Below are 18,669 nucleotides of genomic sequence, written 5' to 3'. Positions count from 1 at the left end.
TGGTTATATATTGCTGTAAAGTGAACAAAATCGAACATATTCCCATCTTGGTAACCATATGTGATATTCAACTTTTATATATATATATATATATATATATATATATATATATATATATATATATATATATATATATATATATATATGTGATATTCAAGTTTAGTTCTATCAGAAGTATTATTAAAGGCGAGTCACATAATATATTTTTTGATTAAAAGGTAAATAAATATCTGAAGCAACAAATAACACCACTTAAAACCACCGATACGTTGTTACCATTGTTACACTGCAAAGTAGCAAATAGTCCAATTTTTTCTTATGTTAACTGTGTTACAAGGTCCTAATGATGTACATTTGTCAGTGTTGAATTTCCATGTTTTTCCTAAGGATATTAGCATTAACCAAAACTTATCAACAAATCTTGGTTACACTGTGTTACCATGGCAACCATGAAATCTATTTTTTGAAAAATATTGCAAATACCTAATTGCTTAAAATTATGGAAGGGAATTACCGCCAAAAGTTTTTTTATCTTGCTTTTATTCTTATTCTGCCTACTCCTTTATTCTTTGTTATTATTGTAAATATATGTCACTTTATTGTTTTCATATTCGTCTTTATTACATTTCACTTTGAACTTTTTTCATTCTTCATTTTGTCCTTACTTCTATGTTTCTTTATTCTTGTAAATTCGTTCTTCTTTCTTTAAATTGATACAGTTTCTTTAATAAATAATTATGATAAACTCTATTACAAATGTAAATTCAGTCACGCAAACCATGAAGAGCATTTAAAGAAGACGAATTCATACAAGTAGCGTGAATTTAATGCGGCATTATAACGCTAGGTGGCAGGGTGTTCGCTGCGAGTGTTGGTAAAATAAGGTACGCAAACCCGGGCCGAGGTTTTTCGAGATTTTTCTGCCTTAATACTTTATCAATCGAACCCAAATTTTCAAGTTATGTTAGTTATAGGTTTATTTGTGTACGCGGTAAAATTGCCCCGAAATGCTCAATATTTTAGATTTTCTCGAAGAGAATTATTTGATTTCCAAGTTTTTGAAAGGCAGTATCAAGCTGACATTTAGTGGGGGTTTTTTTTGACAAAAAGCTAATAAATTTATAAATCATTCTGATGCTAAATATTATATTTTAACTATTTATAAGCATTTCTTCTTTCAAATGTGCTTTTGTTGCTTTAAATAACACATTTTAAGAAAATCTGGGTCATTAAAACCGGACCAATGATGAAAACTCCAAAATAATTGTGTATTTTCTGTCACCTGAAAAAAATAAGTAACTCTATTCAAGTTATTTGTTGGATGATTGAATTTCAGTTTTATTGATATAAAAAAATATTAAATATTTTGATAATTACTAGTATACCCTTATAAATTGAGTTGTTTTTCAGGACCCCTATATATTCTTCCACTGAACTGACATTTCTTTATTTCAGGATAATAACTGTTCATGCGCAGTCGCTTGATTCTGGGGACCGCTGGGCTAGTCTGGTTTCGGCCAACCCATAATGCTCTGCAAAGTAGTGCGGAACGTCATGGGTAGGCGTGGCCGGAACCAGGCTAGACCGGGGCATACTAGAAATTTCCCCCGGTTTTTATGAAAATATGTATTAATTTTTTGTATAGAAATGGCACTTTTCAATAAAGAAATAAATATCTCTAGTAAGCACACAGTATTTGACATCAGAATAACTCAAAAAATTATTTTGTCAATGTCTCGTTTGGCAAAAAATACGTAAAATGTCAGCTTGATATTGTCTACCCATCTTAGCAAATTGGAAATCAAAAATCGCCAAAAATAATCTAAAATATTGAGATTTTCAAAATATAAATACATGAATATAAATATTGGCAATTTTTACAGCGAATACAGATAAAACTTAGAGACGTGGCATTGTTTTTGAAAGGGGCAGCCAGAGAAAAAAAATAACTTACCTAAAAATCTTGACAAGCAAAAAAAAAAAAACAAACAAACAAACAAAAACAAACAAACAAAAAACAAACAAACAAACCAACCAAAAAAAAACCAAACAAACAAAATAAAAAAAGAGAAAAATTCTTCAAACTCGAAAATTCTATTTGGGGGGGAGGGGGGTCCAACTTCTTTCAGTACCAAATTTTACTCATACGTCACTACGTACATGGCCCTTTTTTGACTAAACTACAACAAAAGTGGGAGGGGGTCAACCAGACTTTCATTGAACATTTTCAGTAGTCAAAAGTTATGGCTAGACCCCCCCGCTACCGGTGTCATATAGTGAGACTTACCCCATAGTGAGTCTTCCCCCCGGAAGTCTGGCTATATAGTGAGACTTCCCTTCCGGGGGGGGGGGGGGCAATGACTATATAGTGAGCCTTCCGCCCTACACGACCATAGTGGGACTTCCCCTTCCGTGTTTGGTCAGTTTCGATTTTATTTACATCGACGATGTATATATTGCATATTTAGGTAATGATCTTATATATAAAATAAAAGATGAATAATTTCAAATGAATCAATATAAAAGTGCGCATTAAAAATTTATCGTGCACAGCAGATTATAGTACTGTTCCGAGACGATTCTTATCAAAAGAAAAAAGACATAATTAGTTTAACAGTAAAGAGGTCATTACCCGTAGAAACGTGCAGTTTACCTATGTTTACCTGCATTGTTAAGAAGTTTTAATTATAAAAATTACTATTAAAATGTTTTAATTATTTATTCATATATTTATTTATTCATCCATATAGGACGGATAACTTTTATCCAAACACTGAAAACGTTATTATAAAAACATTGTTTTACATTAAAAAAAAATATTCGGAAACTAAATTAAAGGGGATAGTTTCGCTATGAAGGGGGAAGACTGACTATATAGTGAGACTTTCCCCTGGAGAAGTCTCACTATATAGCTAGTTTTCCGGGGAAAGTCTTACCATCTAGGCAGCCTTCAGGGGGAATGACACCGGGTACATGTCTGAACCTATAACATACATATTTGAAAATTTGGGTTCGATTGATAAAGTATTAAGGCAGAAATTTGAAAAATCTCGAATAACCTCGGGCCGGGTTTGCGTACCTAATTTTACCAACACTCGCAGCGAACACCCTGCCACCTAGCGTTATAATGCCGCATTAAATTCACACTACTTGTATTCGTCTTCGTTGTATGCGCTTCATGGTTTGCGTGACTGAATTTACATTTGTAATGGAGATGATCATAATTATTTATTAAAGAAACTATCAATTTAAAGAAAGAAGAACGAATTTACAAGAATAAAGCAACATAGAAGTGAGGACAAAATGAAGAATGAAAAAAGTTCAAAGTGAAATGTAATAAAGACGAATATGAAAACAATAAAGTGACATATAGTTACAATAATAACAAAGAATAAAGAAGTAGACAGAATAAGAATAAAAGCAAGATAAATAGACTTTTGGCGGTAATTCCCTTCCATATAAAATCAAATATTTTTATTGTTTTTCTTGAGTTGTTGATCGAGTTTGATCATGTTACACCTATCATAATTGAATATTGAGCATTTTTCAACATTTAAAATTTATACTACTAAATGACTTACTTAGAAATATATTCTACATAGTTCCTTTATAGCGTAAGTAGCAACAAGGTGTCATGTTTTTGTGAGAATGGTTTGTTCGTTTTTCTCAGTCTTTATAAAGGCTCAATAAAGATTTAAAGTAGCTGCAAACCTATTAATTTTTTTAATTAAAAATTTCCGGCTGTTTCCATGGCAACCAAGACACATAGCAACCAAGTTTTATTTGATATTTGTTTCTGGTGTCAAGTTGCAATAATTGGCAAAGTTTCATTAAAATCGGTGACCATGTGTTTAAGTGATATAGAGAATAGCTCTTAAATAAATCTTTTAAAACAAATGTAAATACATATAGGTTTAGTCGCCCGCGTGGCGCAGTGGTTAGAGCGTCTGCTCTAGAGTCGCGAAGTAAGGAGTTGATCATTACGTCGCGGGTTCGAATCCCACTGTGGGACGTGGAGACCGGTCCTTCGGATGAGACCGTATAAACCGAGGTCCCGTGTCGCAGTAGGTGCTGGCACGATAAAGATCCCTCACTGGTCAATGGCCGTAAATGCCGAGCATAGGAAAAATTTGCAGTTCTCCACCGGCAAGTGGTGGCGTCTCCATATGAGTGAAAAATTCTCGAGAGGGACGTTAAACGACATATATACATATATATAGGTTTAAAATTAACCTACCGGTATTAAAGGGTGTAGCTTATAAAAGTATATTACATCTCTATACTTTATAATAATGGAATGACCACGAGAGAAACATATTTTTATGATTGAAATTATTGAATACAAAGATCAGAAAATTAAATATTGGAAATGTATATTGTTATACTCAAGATACATATATCTGTACTGATCAAACTACCTCCACCGATCTATAATGATCAAACAAGATCACACCGATAAAGCTACTTCCATCAATAGACCTGTGTCCTGTACACAACCTCCGCCGTAAAAATCCTTACAAAAATACATTTGCCTGGCCAAGCAACTGCGCTACCAAGTCCCTATCTTTACTCAACGCAAAATTAAAAAAAAATATTAAAATCTACGCTTTTTGATATCAGACTGCTTCTTCAATAAAAATGAAACTCGGAAATTTTTCAAATCATGTGAATGGTCATCTACAAAATTACTTTGTAAAATATCACTTTGATTCTCCACATAAGTACTCTGAGGTTGATAGTAAAAGGATGGTGGAGTTCCTCATTGACAACATCTTTGTAGTCTTTGGAGACTAGGTTTTCGAACAATTTGTTGGAATTTCGTTGGGCACTAATAGTGCTCTTTTATATTATTAACCGACCTGTTTTTATACCGGTATTGCTATGAAGCAGAATTTATTCAAAAGCTTCTACATGAGAAGAGAATTAAGCAATAACATTTTAAGAACCATCCTGAATTTGTGTAACCCACTGCAAAATGCTTTGTCACTTGCATCTATGCCCAGTATGAACCCAGTATTTAGCCAAAAATTATTGCTATCTGTTTTCGTCGTCAGTTGTGCGATAACATTTGAACTTTTTCAGGTTCTTCCCTGGAACCACTGAACCAATTTTGGCATATAGCATTTATGGGCGAAGGGTATTAAAAACTGTGAAATTCATGGCCCCTTGTGACGGTACATATCCCTGTCCCCCTTGGGCATGAGAGGTGGGGCTAAAACCATCAAAATTAATGCAATCTTTAAAAATCTTCTTTACTCCTGGACATTAAGCTGTCACACTGTTGGCATGATTGTAATAAGCATTATGCCTTCTATCAAAATTGTGAAATTCATGGCCCCAGGGGCTCTGGTGCTAGGGCGGGGCTCCGTTGAATACATAGTATAAATGCATTATTCATAGAAAACCTTCTCCTCTGTTCCTGGGTTTTAAACAAACTAAATGCATAGTTATGATAAGGAAGGGCGCCTCTTTAAAAATTGTGAATTTCATGGCCCCTGGGTGAGGGGTGTGGTGTTAGGGCGGGGTTCTAATGATTATATAGTGAAAATGCATTTATTCTTTGAAAATCTTCTCCTCTGCTCCTGGATATTAAGCAGAGGAACTAAGTAATAGTTATGATAAGCAAAAGTGCCTCTTCCAAAATTGTGAATTACATGGCCCCTGGGTCAGGGGTTGTGGTGTTAGGGTGGGGCTCTAATGATTATACAGAGAAAATGCATTAATTCATTGAAAATTATCTCCTCTGCTCCTGGGTATTAAACCGGTGAACTTATTGTATGGTTATGATGAGCGAGAGTGCTTCTTCCAAATTTTTTTAAGATGTGGCCCCAGGGTCAGGGGTTCCGGGGGGGGGGGGGGGCTCATTTATTATACTGAAAATGAATCAATATTTTGAAAATCTCTTCCTCTGCTCCTTGGTATTAAGCAAACAAACTAAATGTATAGTTATGATGAGCAAGGGTGCCTCTTCCAAAATTGTGAATTTCATGGGCCCTGGGTCAGGGGTTCTGGTGTTTGGGTGGGGCTCTATTGATTATATAGCAAAAATGCATTAATGCTTTGAAAATCTCCTTTGCCCCTGAGTACTAAGCAAACAAACTAAATGCAATAATATAATTGTAAATGTATAAATATAAGTAAATATGCCTTTTCTCTGCTCTAGGAGGCAAACAAAGTACAAAATTGTAATAAGTGGAGCAAATGAGAGTTACTTCCCTTTGCTAAATTATGTTTAAATCAAGAAATCCTGGTATATAATTCAATTCACAGGTTGTTTGATTGAAGGAGAATACAAAAAAAGAATGTTATATGTATAGAAACAAAATAAAAATGAATGTTTGGTTTAAATGAGCAAAGCATGTTCAAAGTCGGTTTCTTGCCTGGAAAGCGGTATAAAAAAATTGACATAAAGATTATTTATGTAGCAAAATGGCAAGTTATACCCAGTATGTGAAAATTGTAGTGTACTGTTAGCTTTTGTTAGATAAAGTCATCGAGATGAGAGTTTAGTTGGCAAGATACTGCATGAAGTTGTTTTTCAAAGTGAACAAGTGATCAGAGAGCCAGGGTGACTAGGAGACATGTTGTAGTTAGGGTCAAGTGGCAAATAACACGTTGTATAGCCAGTGGCGAGTGCTGGTAACAAGTATTATCAAGTTTTTTGTATAGCCAGGAGGCAAGTGTTGGTACCAGGTGTTACCAAGTGCCAAGCAGCTAAGTTGTTTGTGTAGTTAAGAGGTATCATCTAGAGTGAACATACAAGCATTAGAGAATTTCTCTTTGTGTACTTAATTGTTGCACAAGGCAAGTGACAAAAACATATCTGTATATATTGAATACCTTAAATATTAGGCAAGTTTCCATTGTATTTGATTACTAGTATTTTGCATCAATTATCATCCCTCTAAGACTTGGGAAAACCAAGTATGATCCCGAGGTGATAACTCGGGTCTTGTAGGTTAAAATAAGCAAGATTTTTAAATTTTTTTTTTAAATTCTTGGAAACATAGCTCTTCAGATTTCAGTTAATTTTGTTTTATACTTCTATGGATCCTATACAGTGTTGTATTATACTCAGGTGACCGTTATGGCCCATGAACCTCTTGCTGTTTTAAACTGTCAAACGCGAGATTTGGCATTCATTGGTCCAGATGAAGGGGGCTGACTTCTCACAAAGTTTATGAAGTGGTCTGGCAATCTGAGCAAATTCCTGTACAAAGCATCTATAATAGGAAAGTCTGATAAAGCTTCTCGATTGTGTTTCAATTGTTGGTACAGACGATGGCACTTATTTTTTGAGTATCTATGGCTATAACATTTTCTGATATAGTGTGACCTAAGAACTGAAAGAATGTGCATTTTGACGATTTTAGCTCAAAATTACGGTACCATCTTTGTGTCATCACCGACAACATAGACTGGCCTGGTAACTGCTTCCTACTCAAGCTTCGACAGCCATCTATTTTGATTTCTACTACTTCCGAATTCCGAAGATTTAATTTACCACTAAATGACTAGAAATTCTCTTTGATTTCAGCAGATAAGCTAATGTGGGAGGTTCTAGTTTGGTCACAGAGACTTGCAGCAAGGCAAATATGTGTTGTTCTATCGACCCATCTACCTAATTCGGCACACTCCTGGAAGTGGGAGACATATTCGTCCCAGTCGTCTTTACCAATTTTGGAATTTTGTTGGCACAATGTTTTGATGCACAGGAAAATTATGAGTCAAGTCTACCCGCCCTATTATTATTACACTATACATCCTTACATTACATTACCAGATAGATCACTCCATAGAACAGCAGATTAAGAGAACGTGCCCATTGATCCACAGCTCTTCTTTCAAAGTTTAACGTTGCTGCAGATATTTAAAATGAAGATAAACCAGAAATACTGGCGTCTGAACTTTCCAGTCAATTTAGTTTAATGTTTTATTCTTTTGGGTTAAAAGTCGTCATAAGCTGGTCCAGTTTGGAGACTGCAAACCTCTGGTGACAATTACAAATGAATGTACGTTGTTTATGATGAAACAATTATCAACAAAACCATCGCAAACTGGCATGACCTATAGAAATATATTCACAAAATATTGAATATTGAACTACAACAGATTGAATTCTGCAGTAGTCGTTTTCGACAGTTTTAGCAAAATTATATATGACAAACGGTTTGAAACGAAAGGTCCAATTGTTACTGGCAAGATCACTTACTTCAACCAGCCTCGGAGGCTTCTTCATACCACCATCTAAGGACAAACTATCGAGTACAGGATCGGAGGAGTACATTTATTAAGTCCTATTGAATAGGGCTGATTTATCAACATTGAAAAACTTATTCCCGGGAAGACAAAAGACAACCCCCCCACCCCCCACCCCCCAAAAAAAACGCTTTTCAGATATTCACATTAACTGTTAAGTTAACCGTGAAAGTGATGCTCTTGCAAAAAGCATGGCCAAAAGTGCAGTATTTCATGTAGGAATGTGGAAGACACAGTTATTTAAATTCGTACCCCCAGGACTCTAATGTAAACACTGTTGATGATTAATGCTACATGCTGGAGGTCACATTAAAGTTTTGATATCTTTGGGACTCATATTTTTAAAAAAAAGCAGAAATTTAGGTAATTTTTTCTTTAAAAAACTGAAAATGCCAAAATTTTACATACAATTTCTTAAATTTGGCTCGATTAACTGTCTTTTTTTGCCTATATCTATTGAGAGTTATTACATTATCAGAAAAATACCAAATGCATTTTATTACAAGTTGTACTGGGTGCGGTGAATTTAATTGACTAAGGAACTTAAATGATAATTTATCCTGATATTGTGATTTTCCGTACATACTCTGCAGATCTGCGTTTTATACAAGTAATGGGTGTAAATAGATTACACAATGTCCGTGCCGGCTTGTATAGCTGACACAGAGACACATTTCCATGACAAATGTTCTCTAATGTCTTCAGTAAAGTTTCTGAAATTCTTGGCACCTGCACTGTGACATAGGGTCTGAGCTTTCCTTGGCAAAGAATCCATAACGCAAAACGTGCTAAATATCTAATTGTTCATAAACAGAGACGACATGCCCATTAGCCCAGCATAAACTCAGTGTGCTAGATAAATGGTAAGTCTAATACTTATTTACACTATATTGCATTCTTTCTAAATGTCTAAAGATGATGCAGTGTTTGGATTTAATTAATCATTTAAGTGAAATTTAATGTTGAAGTGCTCTTTCAACTTTGTTCTGACAAATGTATGTTAATCCTTACTAAAGATATGGCGGTCTAATGGCTTATTCTTGCTAGTCGAATTTTGACCAAAAGACAGCGTTAATAGTTTATTCTTAGAATACGTCGTTAAGATTCTCCGAAAAATAAGCAAATTATGTTACCTATTTAAACAAGTACTGCACCATATACAATACATAATTAAAATCAATTTAAAGTGAAAACAAAACAGAGAAGATAATCAAACACACGGTACAGCAATTCATTTTTTTATAACTCATTAAACAATTTAGCTTTATCGTATGCTTATTCTAATTTGCTGTTCACCAAAATTGTCTGAAATAATGTTTAGGCTATAGAGAGAGAGAGAGAGAGAGAGAGTAATAGTCAGTTTTGAAGAGTATTCAATTCGCCAGCTAGTATATATTCATACTTACATCAACTAATCACATGGGCTTTGCATTTGGAACATTTGACTGAAGCTATTTTTATTTTTATGAAAAGCTAAATTTTATTGTTCATGGATTAAATATTTTGACCACAACGTTAGATACGAAAGTTTTCATTTACTTTTTTTGTTTAATCCCTGTGTAAAATAAATAAATAAATAAATTATATAGATTAAAATGAGGGGAAAAAAAGTAAAGATATATTTTTTATAGCATTAAGAAAAATTAAGGATATAACTTAAAACCATGAAAATTGCTTGTAAAAATATGATATTATCACGATTTTTTGGGGGGAAAAAATTATCTATTGCAAGATGAAATTATTGGCGATACCCATCCCTAACCAATTGGTAGTAAGACATCAATTGTTTTGTGGAAAACATATACAAATTTCTTCTCATCATCTGAAAAGGCAGTATTCCTCTAAGTGAGGCCCCAGTCTTTACACTGTGAATATCCAGGGGCAGTGAGGCTCCAGTTTTCAAACCCATATTATGCTGATTCAAAATTGTTCACTTGTACACCGTCCCTACCACAGAAGGTAGAGGGCCACATAGGATGATCAAATTTCTATTGAAGCAGGGCTGCAATTTGAAAAATTCATATGGAGTTATGCAGTGCAGAATCAAGTCAAAGGGTCCAATTCTTTTGAGAGGACTCTAAAATTGTTTTCACCAAAACATGAGTTCAAATTGTCAAGTTATGTTAAAAATATCCTCAAATATAATGTGAATTCATTTTCCCCTGCATCACTGCCCTTTAGACCACACGGAGATGCATTAGGAATCTTAATTTAACAAAGATGTACATGTACACTAGAGGTGAGCATTGAACTCGCAAATTGATATGAGTATAATGGCAAAGTTCATGTTTTGATATGGAAAACCCAAATATGTCTCCGATGAAAACGTACGTTAGGAGGTATACAATGGCACTGTTTAAGGTATTAAATGTTTAATGAAGGGATATTGAACAATTTTGTACAGTTTATTGCTTGATAACGATGAAAGTGAAATGAACCAAATTCACATGACTGATAACATATAGGAAACCGGCCATTTTGCACCTTAAGGCCAAATAAAAAAATGCGTGTTTCTTGTAACATGCAAAAAAAGGGGGGGGGGTAGGTAGTAGGCGATTACTTTTTTAAACTTTACTTTTTAGATGATGGCTATTTATAGCCACAGTCTATTGCTGCCGCTTTTGGGCTATAAATAACAACAGTGTAAAATCACGGGGACCCTAGCGGCGATTTTTGCAGAGTCAAAATATTGAAAAAAAGAGTTGATTCGATGTTTGAAAATAAAATGCATATGGTTAACAAATACTCTCAAGTAATTTCAAAGACATTTTGTTGATAGGCACAAAGCTTCACTCCTGATATTTGCCGTTATCAATATTTCTGGCTTCATGAATATTCATTAAATTGCACCGTCCTACAACTAATACTAATTCGTACACAAACCGACTCGTATATTCGTATGCAAACTACAAAAGTCAATTTGTACATATTTTTTCGTTTTTATGAACATGACACAAATGGGAAAAGTCAATTCGTACACACGGCTTTTTTTAACGTTGTGTTAATGTAAAATTTCAATAATATTTATTAAAAGTCAGAATATTTGAGGGAAAAAATATTTGAGGATAATGGTTTCACATTTTAACTCCGAAATCAAATAATTAAAATTGATAAACACACGCACGGCGGTTTCTTAGTTACATATATGCGACAAACACTAATTACGAGACGTTCCCAATTTGATACTCCCTTATTACGAGATACTCCATGCTAGGAAAGCGTCGATCTCCAAATTTCTCCAATTCCAAAATATGGTTCGAGGACTGCACATTCCTTGTTCTGGAATTGCATGTTTTATAAATGTTTCATTTGAGACGTTTTGTGGAATTTTTATACAATAAAACTTTAAAAGTTAATTGTAATTTTACGATGTCTTTTGATTGTTTGATTTTCTATTAGCTGTTGACGATATTATATTAGAAAGATATATATTTTAGGAAAGAAAAAAAAAAGATCACGACACCTTAATCAGTTAATATTTACATTTCCAATGTCTTTGTCCGAGATAAAATTACAAATTGTAAAAATACTTTATTTCTACATAAATCTACTGGTTCATCGATAGGCGCGGTTAAAAAAAATCACGTGCGGGGCGGGACAAATAGAGACAGAAGCGGGGCTATTAGCACGGGAATTTGCAGAATCAGGAGCATGTAGATATAAGGAATAACTGTCAGATTTTTTGGATTCATGACGATGATCAATCGATTGGCTTGCGTGATAATTTTATGCATAAACGCCTTCGGCGTTTATGCAAATTATCACGCAAGCCACTCGATTGATCACATCATGAATCCAAAAAATAAGACAGTTATTCCTTAAATAAAAGAGTTGTTGGAGGCAGATACGATGCCATAAAATTTGCAAAGTTTATTACGATTCTATCTTTAAAAAAGTGAGCCATTGCCTAATTATCTCGAACACAAAAACTACTGAACAAATGCTAATTTATCAAAGCTAAAATTAAAAAAGACTGTGACGGACAAAAGTTACCCATATATTTCATTCGTATTTGAAAATTCTATAGTGCCTCGATTAAAATTTACCCTTTAAAAAGTGTAAGAAAAAAGGTACTCAAATACATATGCATGAAACATTAGGATTTTCTTGCGAATTCAGTGGGCTTAATTTGAGGTCAATCTTCTCCTGCATGTGTTCACAAATTAAATTTCGTATTGCGCAATGACTAGCAGGCTCATTGCATATTACGTATGAGAAATAGCATCGTCGCAAACTACGGCCAAAATGTATGATCTCCCATTCTAGAGAGACCTATATGCGGACTCCGAACCGTGATTTGAGACGACAGATAAATAGAAGCTGACAAATATTTTGTTATTCTGTTCTTTTTTTCCTTTTCAAACAAAAAAGTAAGACTTCTGTACAATGTCACACAATCTGCAGTACATGGCCAGAAGTGATTCATCATTTCCCTCTTTACCATATACTTTATGAAAAGTAAGTTTTTGCTAAAAAATATTGTGGGTTCAATTCTACTCAAAATTTCAAAAACTTTTCTATAAATTACGAAAAATTGTTCATATTTCCTTGGGGGGGGGGGGGGGATTTGATTATTGATCACTGAGTAAAGATTTGAAATTATAAAGTCAAAATTTCTAACTTCAAAAACCACGATTTCATTACAAATTTTTGTAAAACATGCATCTTAGAATAAAATTGTTCAGTCACTACATGAATATATTAGGAACCTTGATTCCCTTATGATTTAACATTTAGGGTTAAACTGGTTTTGACACGTTTTAAGCAATAATTTATGGGGAAAAAATAATAAAACATGAGGATCCCAAAATCCATTATTTGAATATATAATTTCAATCTGTCCATCATCCTTAAATATGTTTTCATTTTAAATTTGCAATTATGACTGTATACGACAATAGTACATATAGAAAAAAAACTGAAATGATTGAACTTTCGTTTCTGGCATTTCAGCTTAGTTTATTTTTCTTCTAACCTTATTTTATAATAAACCTAATGTAGAAAATTTCATGCAATAAATTGTTTAACAACTTTGATTAATATATGTCCTCATCATACTACGGAAATATAAATTTACTTATTAAAAGACCTGTATCGTGAAAAATTGCAATAAACTTTCATAATTTCCATCACATCATTTTACAGATTCTTACAACATTTTATCTCATTCAATGCCAGTATCCGTGTGGCGTAGTGATTAGAGCGTTTGCTCTAGAGTCACGGACATGAAGGAGTCGATCCTTACGTAGCGGGTTCGAATCCCACTGCGGGACGTGGAAACAGTTAAACCAAGATCCCGTGTCGCAGTAAGTGCTGGTCAGAAAAAGATCCCTCACTACCCAATGGCCCGGAGTGCTGAATATAGATCTAAATTTGCAGCCCACCAACGGCAATGGTGATGTCTTAATATGAGTGAAAAATTCTCGAGAGGGACGTTAAACAAAAATAGTTAATCATTCAACACGCTGGGTTTTTTTATATATACAAACACGTATATGAATAAACACACAACACAACAAGTGTACTCTTAAAACACTTGGATAGACACGTTTTACAATATTCGAGACATGTATTTTATTGACTGCACTAGTGTCAAAATTCGGATTTGGAATAAAAAGTAGTAGGGTCGATGGGTAAAAATTAGGGTCGGTCGGGTTACCGGAAGCACACATATTTTTAGCCTAATAGTTTTTGAAGAGTTATCTGTCCTTTATGAAAAGAAGAAAATTTTAATTTTGTCTCAATATCTCTGGTGAATGATTCATTTTATTTCATATTCTTTTTAAGAGAGAATTTATGCATATTTTCACCAAGAGATTTGTATGAAGTTCAAATTACTTTTTACAATATCTTAATAACACATGCGTTGCCCATAGACTTCAATGTAAAATTCGAGGTGCAATTAATTGGACAATAATCAAAATTTTGTAAATTCCTTTGGTGGAGTATTTTTATTTGATAACATCTTCAAAATGCGACCATTACTAAAAATATCGGACCATTCATTTATTAGGTGTAAAATATTGGCCTTATACATTGAACACCTTAATACAGATTCTATGAATAAGTCTCATAAAATTTTATTCAGTGGAATAGGAGGAGTTGCGGATAAGGGATGGCTACCCCCAAATGTAACGTACGGACGGACACCCTCATCACTATATACCCCCCTACCCAACCACACACACACTTTTCAAGTGGGGGTATTATAAGAAAAATACGATACGGTTAAGAAAAGTTTGCGGTGATACAAAGGTTGCACAGGCCCAAGGGTCTCTTGTTTTATTACCTGCTAAACGCTGATAACTTACCAAAAGGAAAACACATGATATTTTTACTTAACAGTAAAGGTTATAGGTTTTGTTTTGGAGGTATGCTAAACAGATCCCTAGCAGAGTAGTAATATAAATTATCTTGGCTTATTAAAGGAGTATTTTATTTTGACACTGGAATATACAAAGACTTCCTCTATTCTTTAGTGTGCTGTAATACTCACAAGTAAATCTCCACAACATGTAATTTGAGTTAGATAGCATGCTTTATTATACTATGGGATAAAGTTTTATTGCAGAAATAAGTAAATGATTTCGATACATGTACATATTTTTTCTCAATGTTTTGAATTTATTTTCAGCTGTAATGGCTTATAAAAAAGAATATTATGTAAAATTCTTTCAAAATCCTATTTCTTATAAAATATGATCTGGCTCAGTGTCATATAAATGTCATAAAACGGGATTGTACATCCAAGTGAAGCTCTGTGAACCTGTAGTTGTATCATTAGAGAGTGATGTTGTCTTTATAATGATAACACAGTTCATTAATTTAATTCTCTCTTATGACACAAGAACAAGCTTCAAAAACAAAAACAAAAAATAAATAGATAAATCGTGTCATTTATACTAACTTTTTTAACATAAGATTTCGAATTTATTTTAGCTCTACTAGCCAGAGACCAGAAGAGTATATGCGATAGTAAGGCGTCCGTCCGTCTGTCTGTCTGTAAACAATTTATCAAATTGCTACTCCCCTCCAACAGTTTTAGTTCGATTTTAATATAACTTGGTACACAAGTAGACTACATTTAGATAAATAAATCTGTTTTTTGTTTTTGATTCCAATGAACGGTGTTGCCATGGTTACTAAAAATAAAAATTTCTGTGAAATGCCTTCAAAACGCTACTCCTCCTACGGTTTTAGTCTGATTTCAGTATGACTTAGTACACAAGGACTACACAAAGATACATAACTCTGTTTTTCGGTTGTACGGCGTTATCATGGTTACTAAAAATAGCAATTTCTGTGAAATTCTTTCAAAACGCTACTCCTCATACAGTTCTGATCTGATTCAATATAACTTGGCGCACAAGTAGAGTACACAAGATACATAATTCTGCTTGTCAGTTTTTGATTTCGATAAACGGTATTGCCATAGTTACTAAAATTTTTTAAAAATCTGTGAAATTCTTTCAAAACGCTACCTCTTACAGTTTTAGTCTGATTTCAATATTACTTGGTACACAAGTGAATTACACTAAGATACTTTATTCTATGTATCGGTTTCTGATTTCGATGAGCGATGATGCCATAGTTACTGAAAGTAGAAATGAAATTCTTGATTTTGTTGGAGTTTCCATGGTTACTTAAAATAGAAATTTCTGTGGAATTCTTTCAAAATTTTGGCATACTACAGTTTTTGTCCAATTGCAATTAAACTTGACCCAGAAAGAGACTAATCCAAGGATCATTGTTTTATTTATTGCTGTTGCCATAGTTTCAAGTCCAAGTGCTACATGTATCTTTCTCGACTTTTGTTAAGTAAAAACCAGAAGCTGCAGTTTCGTCAGAGACTTCTGGTTTATTTTACATCATTGAACTTGCCTCTGATTACTAGATTCTTTTCCTAATCAATTACAATGTGTTCTATATCTTACTTCATACGCATTACACAAGACTACGTGGATCTCTAAAACTTACCAACACACATTCCGCCTTTGGTTGTTTAAACAAGACATCAGTGTCAGATTGAAATATAATTACGTTTGTGGTCTCTTAACTTGAATAAGAAGTTTTTCTTTTCTTAATATTAATTAATTATCATTCACCGTACATGATGTGGCTTTTAAATTGACGAAAATAACCACTAAGTATAAAAAATAAGTAAACTTTACAGCTTATATTTGTTAGTTTTATAACATATAATTTAGAAGATTCCATGCACAAAATTTGAAAGAGGGTGTTGCAGTTCTATTGTCATTTTCCCTAAATTTGTAGCAGACAATACGAATAATTTTAAGCAACAGAAAACGACGTTCAGTTTTTTTGTTCATAAAAAACGGTATATACAGCACAATGTAGAGCGATATTTGGAAACTTCATATCGACTTCTTATTTGTTATTAAATGTTAAAAAGTCACACGGCAAAATATTTCCAATTGTTTTTATTTTTAATAGAGAACCCCGATTGTTCTGAAAAATTGCTTGATACAAGATGAATCTGATATATGCAAAAAGAGGCAGGATTTTTTTTTTTTCAAAGTTGCCATTTCCGATTTCTGTTTCAAAGAGGCAATTTGTTTTAAAACATAAAAAATCTAATAAAAAATTATCATCCATCCGAAATGCAAAAATGTACACAAAATAACACAACGTATTATAGTGTCGGAATTGGTCTAAGCAGGTGGACTCCTGAGAGAGAGAGAGAGAGAGAGAGAGAGAGAGAGAGAGAGAGAGAGAATGTCAATTAGAAGAGTAACACTTCGTTCACATTGCTTTCCTCGATACTGTGATCTTTAACTAATAATACATAATGGTATTACATGTATTTAGATGAGTGGTGATGTAATAGAAAATAAAGTACTTTTTAAAATAATTTAATTTTTTACCAAATTAGTATTTCGGTTCATTTTAATTGTTAAATAAGTAGTGGCCCTGACTTGAATCTGACTTGAAACAACTAAATTGAAATGACTCGTGAATTGAATGTGTCTTGGATGCAGCATCAACAATGTTATTATGGGTCAATTTTTTTATTTTAAAACATTGACGCAAGTTGTCTACAGCTCATCCTTCAATTGGCTGTGCAAGTTGCATTGGCCATTGTTGCTTTTATTAGTCCCCTACCGGTGAAACCGGAGGGGACTATAGGTTTCCTCTGAGTCTGTCCGTCCGTCTGTCTGTCTGTCTGTCTGTCCGTCTGTCTGTCTGTCTGTCCCTTTGTCTGTCTGTCAGTCTGTCCCACTTGGTTTTCCGCACTTTTTTCCTAAATGCTTGCAGATATTGAGCTGATTTTTGGTATGTGAGTGTATCTTGATGAGTTACAGACCAAGTTTGCATTTCGTTCCGCTTCATTGATTTTTGACGGAATTACGGCCTTTTCAATTTTTACGGGTTTTCCGCAATTTTCTTCTTAACGCTTGTAGATATTGAGCTGATTTTTGGTATGTGGCTTTACCTTGATTAGTTACAGATCAAGTTTGCATTTCGTCCCGCTTCATTAATTTTTGACGGAATTATGGCATTTTCAATTCTTAACGGGAACGGAACCAGATTACACTTGCCGGTAGGGGACTAGTATTGCTAATGCAATACTCTCAGAATGCTTGTTGTTCTAGGCGTCCTCATCCATCATGACGACAATGACACATACAAGTAAAAATGTATTTTTAAAAAAAACATCAAAAGGTCGCCAATCGGTTGCTATGTTAAGAAAAACTGTGCATGAAAAAACGTAAATTGTGATGTGTTTTTGTTTTTAACGAGCTGGACATACCCCCGTATAAATGTATTCATCTACGTCTGGGTATTTTAATGTCCCTCTCGATGTAGGGAATAATCGCGGGTTTCTGCAACACCCTCTTTGGTTAAAAACATACATCTGAAAACTGGAATGAATACATTTTATTTGATATTTGTTTTTACTCATTTTACCTAAAGCTAACATTTTAGACCATTTTAAATCAAAATTGGCACAAACCATCTCTAGGTTATAGGTATCAAATACCTCCTAATGAATCGGGTCATTGAAAAACTAACAAATGATTTAATATATCTTTTTGTGTAAATTTAAGTTCAAATAATTGTTCCAAGAGTTAGAATATGAATGAAATGGGGGGGATCAAAGTCTTGTGTAGGTAGTAGGGATGGCAACGAATAGTCGAACATTCGAATATTCATTCGATGAGTTGATATTCGAATATGAATTTAAGATTCGAATATTCGGCGTTTTTCAGATTTCATAAAAAGTACTGTGATTATTAAATTTTGATTAGAACAGTGCTGGAATTATCCCTCTTTGATTTACTAGCGATCAATTTCGATCGCCTGGTTTCTTTCACTACTTTCTTATCTTATAGAATTACTAAATTACATGGATTTTGTTTTGAGTAAGATGTTAAAGAATTGTACAAT

General features: G+C 33.8%; 1 protein-coding gene across 1 annotated transcript in view; it reads left to right on the top strand.

The window, feature by feature from the left end:
- Positions 1 to 9,099: 9,099 nt before the first annotated feature.
- Positions 9,100 to 18,669, top strand: part of LOC133193481 (cytochrome P450 3A28-like) — a 39,296-nt gene continuing 29,726 nt past the window's right edge. The window contains exon 1 of the mRNA XM_061329449.1: positions 9,100 to 9,122. The gene's annotated coding sequence lies outside the window, so the exon portion shown is untranslated. The remainder of the gene's footprint in view (positions 9,123 to 18,669) is intronic.

Source organism: Saccostrea echinata, unplaced genomic scaffold (genome assembly GCF_033153115.1).
Source record: "Saccostrea echinata isolate AGI-Se365-2 ecotype Australia unplaced genomic scaffold, CSIRO_AGI_Sech_v1 ptg000027l, whole genome shotgun sequence".
In the NCBI taxonomy this organism is placed as follows: Eukaryota; Metazoa; Mollusca; class Bivalvia; order Ostreida; family Ostreidae; genus Saccostrea; species Saccostrea echinata.
This window is presented reverse-complemented; position numbering and strand designations above follow the sequence as displayed.